This window comes from Bison bison, unplaced genomic scaffold (genome assembly GCF_000754665.1).
Source record: "Bison bison bison isolate TAMUID 2011002044 unplaced genomic scaffold, Bison_UMD1.0 scf7180017864136, whole genome shotgun sequence".
Classification (NCBI taxonomy): domain Eukaryota; kingdom Metazoa; phylum Chordata; class Mammalia; order Artiodactyla; family Bovidae; genus Bison; species Bison bison.
Genome location: NW_011494708.1, coordinates 12,848,831 through 12,858,920, shown reverse-complemented (window position 1 = coordinate 12,858,920; position 10,090 = coordinate 12,848,831). Strand labels below are relative to the sequence as shown.

At 36.8% G+C, this 10,090-nt stretch overlaps 1 pseudogene; it reads right to left on the bottom strand.

The window, feature by feature from the left end:
• Window positions 1-963: 963 nt before the first annotated feature.
• On the bottom strand, window positions 964-2,281 carry LOC104988593 (annotated as a pseudogene).
• Window positions 2,282-10,090: the final 7,809 nt, after the last annotated feature.

Here is a 10,090-nt window from a genome sequence, read left to right as displayed (position 1 = left end):
TGCGTCTTTTATGTCTCCTGTAATGGCAGGCAGGTTCTTTACCATAGTGCCACCTGGAAAGCCCCACACTGAAGTAGAATTAATCCATGTTCCTTACTGAATGTCTGGTCCACATTTTCATCCCCTCGTTGAGAAAGAAGCGAACTGCAAGGCTGATTTTGACACTTTTTGGCTTGAAGGAGATGCCACATGACAGGCTGGGGGCCTGGCAGAGCAGGCACATTGACCACAAATAAGTTTTGGGAAACTCTTATTGAAATCTTTTACCTAAATAGGCTGTAGGAAGTTACAGTATTGACCAAAAGAAGACACATGTCCTTCATTAATATTTGCTTCAGTGAGTCTCAAAATTCTGTGACAGATTTTGGTCAAGTTGTTTACATTAAAAAACAAAACAAAACTAATAACTTCAAAACTTATAACTTAAAACCTAACAACTTAAAATTGTCACAAAAGCATTCATACACACAAAGACTGTCCAGCAGACATTTTCCTTTTCTTCTGAAGGTTTTATGAAGCATCATTATTCTTACTCAGCCTTTTACTATTAAACTGAAATGGCTTTTTCAACTGAGGTAAATAGTTCTGAAACAGTTCTTCCACCAATGATTAAGACTGGGGTGGCAGGTTTTGGGGATAATACTCATTTAGCATTCTGAGCTTCTTGGGCATACTTGGTGACCTTACCAGCTCTAGTCATCTCCTTGTCCACAACTTTGATGATACCCACAGCAAACACATCTCATATCATCAACAAGAAATTGCCCCAACCTGAGGATTTGTCACAGAAGCTATCAACACGTATGAGCTTGTCAAGAACCATATCACGGTAGTAGAATCACCACATTTCAAGAATCTGGCAAGTATTTTCTAGATTTTCCCAGAACAATAATAAATATTCTCATTTAACTCAGCAAAATTGCAAGCAATTTAAGTCATGTGATGATCCAGTGTGATGCATATTTAGGCTGCTGGATTGTTTAGGATAATCACATGAGCCATGAAGTCAGCTATGTCCATTGGTGGGTCATTTTTGCTGTTATAAAAAGCATGTAAGGCATGCTGCCACAATGGACATCTTTGACAGACATGTTCTTGACATTGAAGGCCGAGTTGTCCTCAGGGAGAATTTCACTAAAAGGTTTGTGCTGCATTTCAATAGACTTCAGTTGTAACATTGACTGAACCACCATTCTGGGTTTGAGAACACTAGTCTTTAGTCAGAACACACGGATAGTACAAATACCACCAATTTTATAAATGTCCTAGAAGAGATGCAAAGAGCTGACTCTTTGGAAAAGACCCTGATGCTGGCAAAGATTGCAGACAGGAGGAGAAGGGGATGACAGGATGAGATGGTTAGATGGCATTGCTGAGTCAATGGACATGAGTTTGAGTAAACTCTGGGGGATAGTGAAGGACAGGGAAGCCTGGCATGCTGGAGTCCATGGAGTTGCAAAGAGTTGGACATGACTGAGCGACTGAACAACAACAACAAAAACAAGAGCAGATACAAGGGTTTAACAGTTCGATGAGCTGGTGGCAGGATACAATCTAGAGCTCCAAGTAGCAGAGTTCCACAGGCATTGCCACTATTATGGGTAGCTTTTTTCCCTTGAACCAAGACATTTAACACTTGGTACCACTGGTTCCAGCATGCCACAATTACAAATAAAAATTGGCACAAATAATGCTGTGTTGGGTTTGTAGCCAATTTTCTTAATGTAGGTGTTGACTTCCTTAAAGATTTTCTTGTATTTATTTTAGCTATAGGATGGCTCAGTGAACCTATCTTGTTGACACTAACAATTAATTGTTTCACTCCCAGTGCATAAGCCAGAGGAGCATGCTCACAATCTGTTCATTCCTGGAGATATCTGATTTAAATTCACCACCACCATCAGCAGCCATCAGGACACTGCACAGTCAGCTTGAGATGTGCCTGTAATCACATTTTTTATAAAGTCTCTGTGTCCTGGGGCATCAATAATGGTAACATAGTATCACTGGTCTTGAATTTTCACAGTGAGATTTCTATCAATGGTTATACCAAGCTCAATTTCAGCTTTCAGTTTATCCAAGACCCAGGCAGCCTAGAATAATCTCTTTCCCATCTCAGCAGCCTCCTTCTCAATTTTTTGATGGTTGTTGTGTTGATCCCATATATCAGATGTCTAGTTGTGGTAGACCTGCCAGAGTCTAAATGTCCAATTATGATGGTTCTGATATGAGTTATTTCCTTTCCTAGTTTAGATTTAGCAGTGGTCTTCATGGCACACATGGTTTGGTGACAAACACATTGTGAAAAAAGCACTCATTTCTTTTAATCAATCTTCAAAATTCAAATGTGGATGGTTGCTTCCACATTTAGAAAAGAATGGAAAAGAAGATTCACTGGCTAGCATGTTCTCTTCCAGCTCCCTCCCACTGACGGCTAAGATCAAAGAGAAATTGACTACGCCTATAATTTCATCTCTTATTCCTCTACCTCATCTCTAACTTATCATATTTCCTCAAGACATTCATTTTTCACTCTGACTGCTTACCCAGGTGATTTCATCTCCAAAAAGTTTCAAAAATAGTCAACTCTATTATACTGACTTTGAGCTATAAATTCCCTTCACACTTTTAACATCAAAAAGGTAATTCATTATTAGATGAATGGTATGTCATAATTCTACTTGAAATTTTTATTTATTATTTTTTCTGGATGGTACAAGAATAATGGTGCATGTTACAAAATATAGTAGCTTCTATAGGAACAAAGACAGAATTGGCATAAACCAACACACGAAGAGAAACTAAAGGCAAAAGAGAAAAGGAAAGATATACTCATCTGAATGCAGATTTCCAAAGAATGCAAGGAGAGGTAAGAAAGCCGTCCTCAGTGAACAATGCCATGAAATAGAGGAAAACAATAGAATGGGAAAGACTAGAGATCTCTTCAAGAAAATTAGAGATACCAAAGGGAACATTTCATGCAAAAATGGGCACAATAAAGGACAGAAATGATATGGACCTAACAGAAGCAGAAGAGATTAAGACGACATGGCAATAATACACAGAAGAACTATACAAATAAAATCTTCATGACCCAGATAACCACGATGATGTGATCACTTACTAGAGCCAGACATCCTGGAATATGAATTCAAATGGGCCTTAGGAAGCATCACTATGAACAAAGCTAGTGGAGGTGATAAAATTCCAGTTGAGCTATTTCAAATCCTAAAAGATGATGCTGTGAAAGTGCTGCACTCAATATGTCAGTGAATTTGGAAAACTCAGCAGTGGCCACAGGACTGGAAAAGATTGGTTTTCATTCCAATCCCTAAGAAAGACAATGCCAAAAAATGTTCAAGCTACTGCACAGCTGCACTCATCTCACAGCTAGCAGAGTAATGCTCAAAATTCTCCAGCTGATGCTTCAACAATATGTGAACCATGAGCTTCCAGATGGTCAAGGTGAATTTAGAAGAGTCATAGGAACCAGATTTCAAATTGCAAACATTCATTGTATTATAGAAAAAGCAATAAAGTTCCAGAAAAACATCTGCTTTATTGACTATGCCAAAGCCTTAGACTGAGTGTATCACAACAAACTGTGGAAAATTCTTCAAGAGATGGAAATACCAGACTCTTACCTGCCTCCTGAGAAATCTGTATGCAAGTCAAGAAGGAACATTTAGAACTGGGCATGCAACAACAGACTGGTTCCAAATTGGGAAAGGTGTATGTCAAGGATGTATATTGTCACCCTGCTCATTTAACTTATATGCAAAGTACATCATGTGAAATGTCAGGCTGGAGGAATCACAAGCTAGAATCAAGATTTCTGGGAGAAATATCAATAACCTCAGATATGCAGACGACATCACCCTTATGTCAGAAAGTGAATAAAAACTAAAGAGCCTCCTGCTGAAAGTGAAAGAAGAGAGTGAAAAAGTTGGCTTATAACTCAACATTCAAAAAACTAAGACCTTGGCATCTGGTCCCATTACTTCATGGAAAATAGATGGTGAAACAATGGAAACAGTGAGACATTATATTTTGGGGCTTCAAAATCACTGCAGATGGTGACTGAAGCCATGAAATTAAAAGACACTTGCTCCTTGGAAGAAAAGCTATGACCAACCCAGACAGCATATTAAAAAGCAGAGACATTGCTTTGCCAACAAAGGTCTATCTAGTCAAACTATGGTTTTCCCAGTAGTCACATATGGATGTGAGAGTTGGACCATAAAGAAAGGTGAGCACTGAAGAATTGATGCTTTTGAACTGTGGTGTTGGATAAGACTCTTGAGAGCCCCTTCGACTGCAAGGAAATCAAACCAGTCAATCCTAAAGGAAATCAATCCTGAATATTCATTTGAGGGACTCTTGCTGAAGTTGAAATTCCAATACTTTGCCTACCTGATGAGAAGAACTGACTCATTGGAAAAGACCCTGATGTGGGAAAGATTGAAGCCAGGAGGAGAAGGGGATGACAGAGGATGAGATGGCTGAATGACATCACCGACTCGATGGACATGAGTTTGAGCAAGGTCCACGAGTTGGTGCTGGACAGGGAAGCCTGGAGTGCTGCATTCCATGGAACTGCTAAGAGTCAAACACAACTGATACACTGAACTGAACTAAACATACGATGATTCTCTGCTCAATTTCAAACTGGTATTTGAGCAACGGTGGTTACATGCACTTTTTTCTCAACACTGTTGTTGAAATTCTTGCCAACGTCAAAGTAAAAAGCAAATACTTGGAGTACTTAATCATATATCCTCCAACTCTAGTCTTTAGCATTAAAAAAGCCTTGATTTTCAGAAATTTAGAAGTCATTTTCAATTTTGTCTTAAAACCACATTCAGTCATTCTGTAACCTTTACCTCCAAAATCTTGTAAAACTAATATTTATTAAGGGACTCATTCATATACTAATACTTTAAGTCCTTTACGTGCACAACCTGAGTTTTATTAAAAAATAAAACAAAAGCAAAAACTAGGAGTTCGGGACCACTATCATCCTTAATTTACATATAAGGGAACTGAGAATTTCCCAAGGGTATTTAGCAGGTTAAGTGGGAATCCAAAATTTGATTGAGCTACCTGAGGATCTGTGCTCTGTTAATTTTTGTTTTTCTCACATTTTTTCATGAAATTCACTACAAAATCCATTCTTAACTCCTATTAATTGTATACATTACATACAAGCAACCCTTTAAAGGGATAAATTGAATTGCTGATGTTTCTCTTGCTTAAATTCTTTAGTTTACTTTCATGTAAAATACAGTCTAAAATTCTTCTCATAATCTCCAAAACTCTCCCTTTCTAGGTCTGTCTCCCTTTCAAGTTACTTATTAGTATACAGTATCATATAATAGCATGATAGGCAAAGTCATGGCTTTCCCAAAGATTTCCATGTCCTATGGCAAAGGAGGAAATTAAAGTTGCAGATGGAACTAAGGATGCTAATCAACTGCCTTTAAAATAATGGAATTATCCATGATTAAGGTGATTACATTAAAAGAGAAAAGAAAACCAGAGAAATAGCAGTGAGAGAGGCAGCATTGAGGATAAGGAAATAGAACAATGCCTCAAGAACATAGGCGGCTTCTAGATGCAGAAAACCCAATGAAACACTTTCCCACAGAAACTCTATAAAGAATGCAGATGTGTCAATATCTTGTTGTTGTTCAGTCACTCTGTCTTGTCTGACTCTTTGTGACCCCAGGCTTCCCTGTCCTTCACTATCTCTCAGAGTTTGCTGAAACTCATGTCCATTGAGTTGATGATGCCATACAATCATTTCAATCTTTGGCACCCTTTCTCCTTCTGCCCTCAATCTTTCCCAGCACTAGGGTATTTTCCAATGAATCAGCTCTTAAAATCAGATGGCCAAAGTATTGGAGGTTTAGCTTCAGCATCAGTGATTTCAATGAATATTCAGGGTTAATTTCCTTTAGGATTGAGTAGTTCAATGTTGGTATTCTTCAATATCTTGATTGTAACTCATTTAGGAATTCTGACCTTCGTAAATGCAAGATAGTAAATATATATCATTTTAAGTCATTCATCTTGTGGTCATTTGTTACAACAATAAGACTCTGTGATAAAGAATCTGCCTGCCAATGTGGGAGACATAGGAGATTCTGGTTCAATCCCAGTCCCTGGATTGGGAAGATTCCCTGGAGAAGGAAATAGCAATTCACTCCAGTATTCTTGCCTGGGAAATCCCATGGACAGAGAAGTCTGTTGGGCTACAGTTCATAGGATCACAAAGAGTCAGCCATGACTGAGCACGTGCGCATGTGCACGCACGCACGCATGCACGCACGCGCGCACACACACACACACACACACACACACACACGGAAACGCATAGTGGTATTTCTTTTAAGCATTCATTTACTCCTTAAACTATTCTTTGAACACATGTGTATTGTGTAGTTGCTATTACTTATTAAAAACTGCGTAGTCATTTAAAGCAATACTCCAATTTTCTAAAATATAATTTTCAAAATGTATTGAATTTATTTAGATAGATACATGAAATAAAATATGCCAACATGACCATAACAGTAAAGATTCCGGTAGATGGATCCCCATTGAGAAATTCATGAGCTGACAGAATAATTCACTCCCTTTAATCTTATCTCTTTGCCAAATTTGCTCTTATGCTTAAAACTCCTCAAAAAAGAATGAAACAGAGTAGCATCTGTGTTCTCTGGGAATGCAGAAAGAAGAAAAAACTGAGTATAAAAGCAATGTGGAATATAAAGATAGATATGTGTGTTTCAAAGGAACAATAATACATAACAATGGGTAAATTCTGAAGTCTTCATTTAAAGGCATGTCTAATATATTTTTATAAATCAACTAATAGCAAGTGCATATAGGATTATTTATATATTATTCTATTTTAATAATTTTCTAATAGTTGTGATACTGAGAGAAAACTCAGCATTCACAAAATTCAGTATAATGAATTGTAAAATTCATTATTTTACAAACCCAAATGAGTTCACTTCTTTTGATAATTGAATTTACCAATTGAAATGATGGGAGAAATACTAACAAAATGAATTTCTGTATTTCCCTCTCTTTCCTATTTTCTTTTTAGTCTACAATCAGTACCTAGCAAAGAAAATAATTTTATAAAATATTTCCTATTAAAAGATAGCACCATGAATATTTTGAGATAAGGAAAAAATTAAGACATAACCTCTAATTTTATTTCAAACTATGCAATATGTAAAGCAATTCCACTTCTGCAACAGATAAAATTGAATAAAAACAGTATTAAAATGAACAAAATAAAGCTGAGTAATACTACAAAATTATACTATGCTTCTCTGATGTCTTCAATAAGGAAATGAGGGTATTTCTGTATTTTACAATAGAATATTAAATTAATGACAGGTTTATTTGTCTATAATAAAGGAAAACAAATGAACCATAAAATTTTTATATTGTTAGCAAAGAACATCCACTGTTTAATGTTAGTCTTTTGTGGCTTCTACAGTGATTCAGTCACATTGATAGTCATCATGAATCTTTATAATTTGAAGTATACTGGTGGCATCATATAAGTTAAAATGATGAAATCTTTATTATATGGTGTATTTTAACCAACTGAATTCTTATTCTTATATAAGAATATATATATATATATTAACAGTTGAGGATATACACTAGAGCATCTATAACAGTGCTTACCATGATCAACTTCAAATTGTTAAAGTTGTAAAGAAACAATTACATGGTATGAATAATAGATTAAGATAACATTTTTCAGAGCTACAGTTTACAATAATTAAATTCTAATGAAACCTTATTCTTACTATATGCACTCTATTGTGCTAAATGCTAACTAAGCAGATTAGCAGCTTTAGGAAATTGTGAACATCACACCTAACATATCTCAAGGTTCAGCTAAAGAAAACAAAAAAGGTTACTAAGTGGATCCCTCATCTGCCTGGAGGCCCTACTAATAATTCTGATTCTCTGACTTAAGAAGAATTAGGTGCCCAACCCTGTCTTCTTTCCCAGCATAGGTTACATTCTAGCTGCTTTTCTCTAAAAGAGAAAATTCAAGTTCTTGTGTCTCTTCCACCACAAGTAAAATATATTAGAGATGGTTTTACACTCTTTTCACTTTCCTCTAATTAGGAAAGTAACTTGGGTTATCTCAGTCTTACATTTAAATTGTTTTAACTTTGTTTTCTTTTTTTCCCAACAGATTTCCTGAGGTATAACTGATATATTTATGACACCAATATTGAGTTATTTATGAAGAAAGTAGGAGAGATACTATTGTTACATAAGGAGAAAAACATTCTACATTTTATTTGATGCTCTATCCATGTTTTCTGGACATGAGCATTTAGTGGTATTCAGTAAATATCTACAAGGAATGAACAAATAAATGAATATCCAGATTCCAAGAGAGATTCTAGGCTCTAGACACACCTCTTAGAAACCTCTTAAACACATTGTCACATCTAGACCTTGGGATTATTAATACACAGCCTGATATATTGTTGGTTTTTGAAATCAATTTAGTGAGTTGCAGATAGCACATTAAAAATTACAGTAGCACTGAGTAAATAAATAACAGAATATATCTCATTTTGGATTGTTTCTTATAAAACAATTGTTATATATGGTTGATGTCTTCCCTGGGTCACAATGTCTCAAGGAGAAATGGAGAAAAAAAATCAAACAACAGAAATAACAACAAAAAGGCGCAACCCTGCTTCGGGAAAACACTAAATTTCTCTCAACTGCAGTTTAGCATTTCAGCAGCAACAGATCCAATATACACTGCTACACATTGCTTGACTTACACATGTGTATGTGAATGCCTACATGTGAAAAATATCAATCCATGAATGGGTTAAATTTGCTTTAATAAAAGTTTTTCTAGTGTTTTCTGCAAAGTAATTAACATTTTGCTGTATATAACTTAACTTTCCATTTAGGCAATTTCTTCTTACCTGACTGCAAAATAACCAAAGGCAACAAGTCCTTCCCTTCAAAAAGTTTGTGTTCATTCATGGAATCTTTGAGAGAAATATGGTTTGTGTAAATGAACACATCCAATGACTAGAATGGAGAAGGAAATGGCAACCCACTCCAGTGTTCTTGCCTGGAAAATTGCAGGGACAGAGGAACCTAGTGGGCTGCCGTCTATGGGGTCGTGCAGAGTCGGACACGACTGAAGCGACTTAGCAGTAGCAGTAATGACTAGAAGTAAAAGGAATGTTGTATCAGAAATGATCTAAAGTGGATAGACAATTAGATTGAAGTGGACTTAAATTAACATCATTTCATCTATTATAGGGTTTAGTGATTTGATGAGTTGGTAATGCCTCATAAAATGCCACAAAATAATTTACAATGATTTTTGTTTCTCTTAAGGTGAACTACATAGAAGTATTTAGTTTGTTTATTTCTTACCTGTATCACTTGAAAGAAACAGTTGCTGCTTATTAAGCACTTCAGCCAAGTCAAGCACTGTTGTAAAAGAATTATTTTATTTAAACTCCGCCAAATCCTATAAGCAGAGAAGGCAATGGCACCCCACTCCAGTACTCTTGCCTGGAAAATCCCATGGATGGGGGACCCTGGTGGGCTGCAGTCCATGGGGTTGCTGAGGGTTGGACACGACTGAGTGACTTCACTTTCACTTTTCACTTTCATGCATTGGAGAAGGAAATGGCAACCCACTCCAGTGTTCTTGCCTGGAGAATCCCAGAGACGGGAAGCCTGGTGGGCTGCTGTCTACGTGGTCGCACAGAGTTGGACACGACTGAAGTGACTTAGAAGCAGCAGCAGCAAACCCTATAAGGGGCTTCCCTCAGTAGTAAAGAACCCACCTGCCAATGCAGGATACACAGGTTCGATCCCTGGGTCAGGAAGAGCCCCTGGAGAAGGAAATGGTAATCCACTCCAGTATTCTTGTCTGAGAACTTCCATGGACAGAGGAGCCTGGTGGGCTAACAGTCCATAGGGTCAAAAAAAAGTTGGATATGACTTAGCGACTAAACAATAACAATAAACCCTATAAGATGGATTCTGTTGTTATACTCAT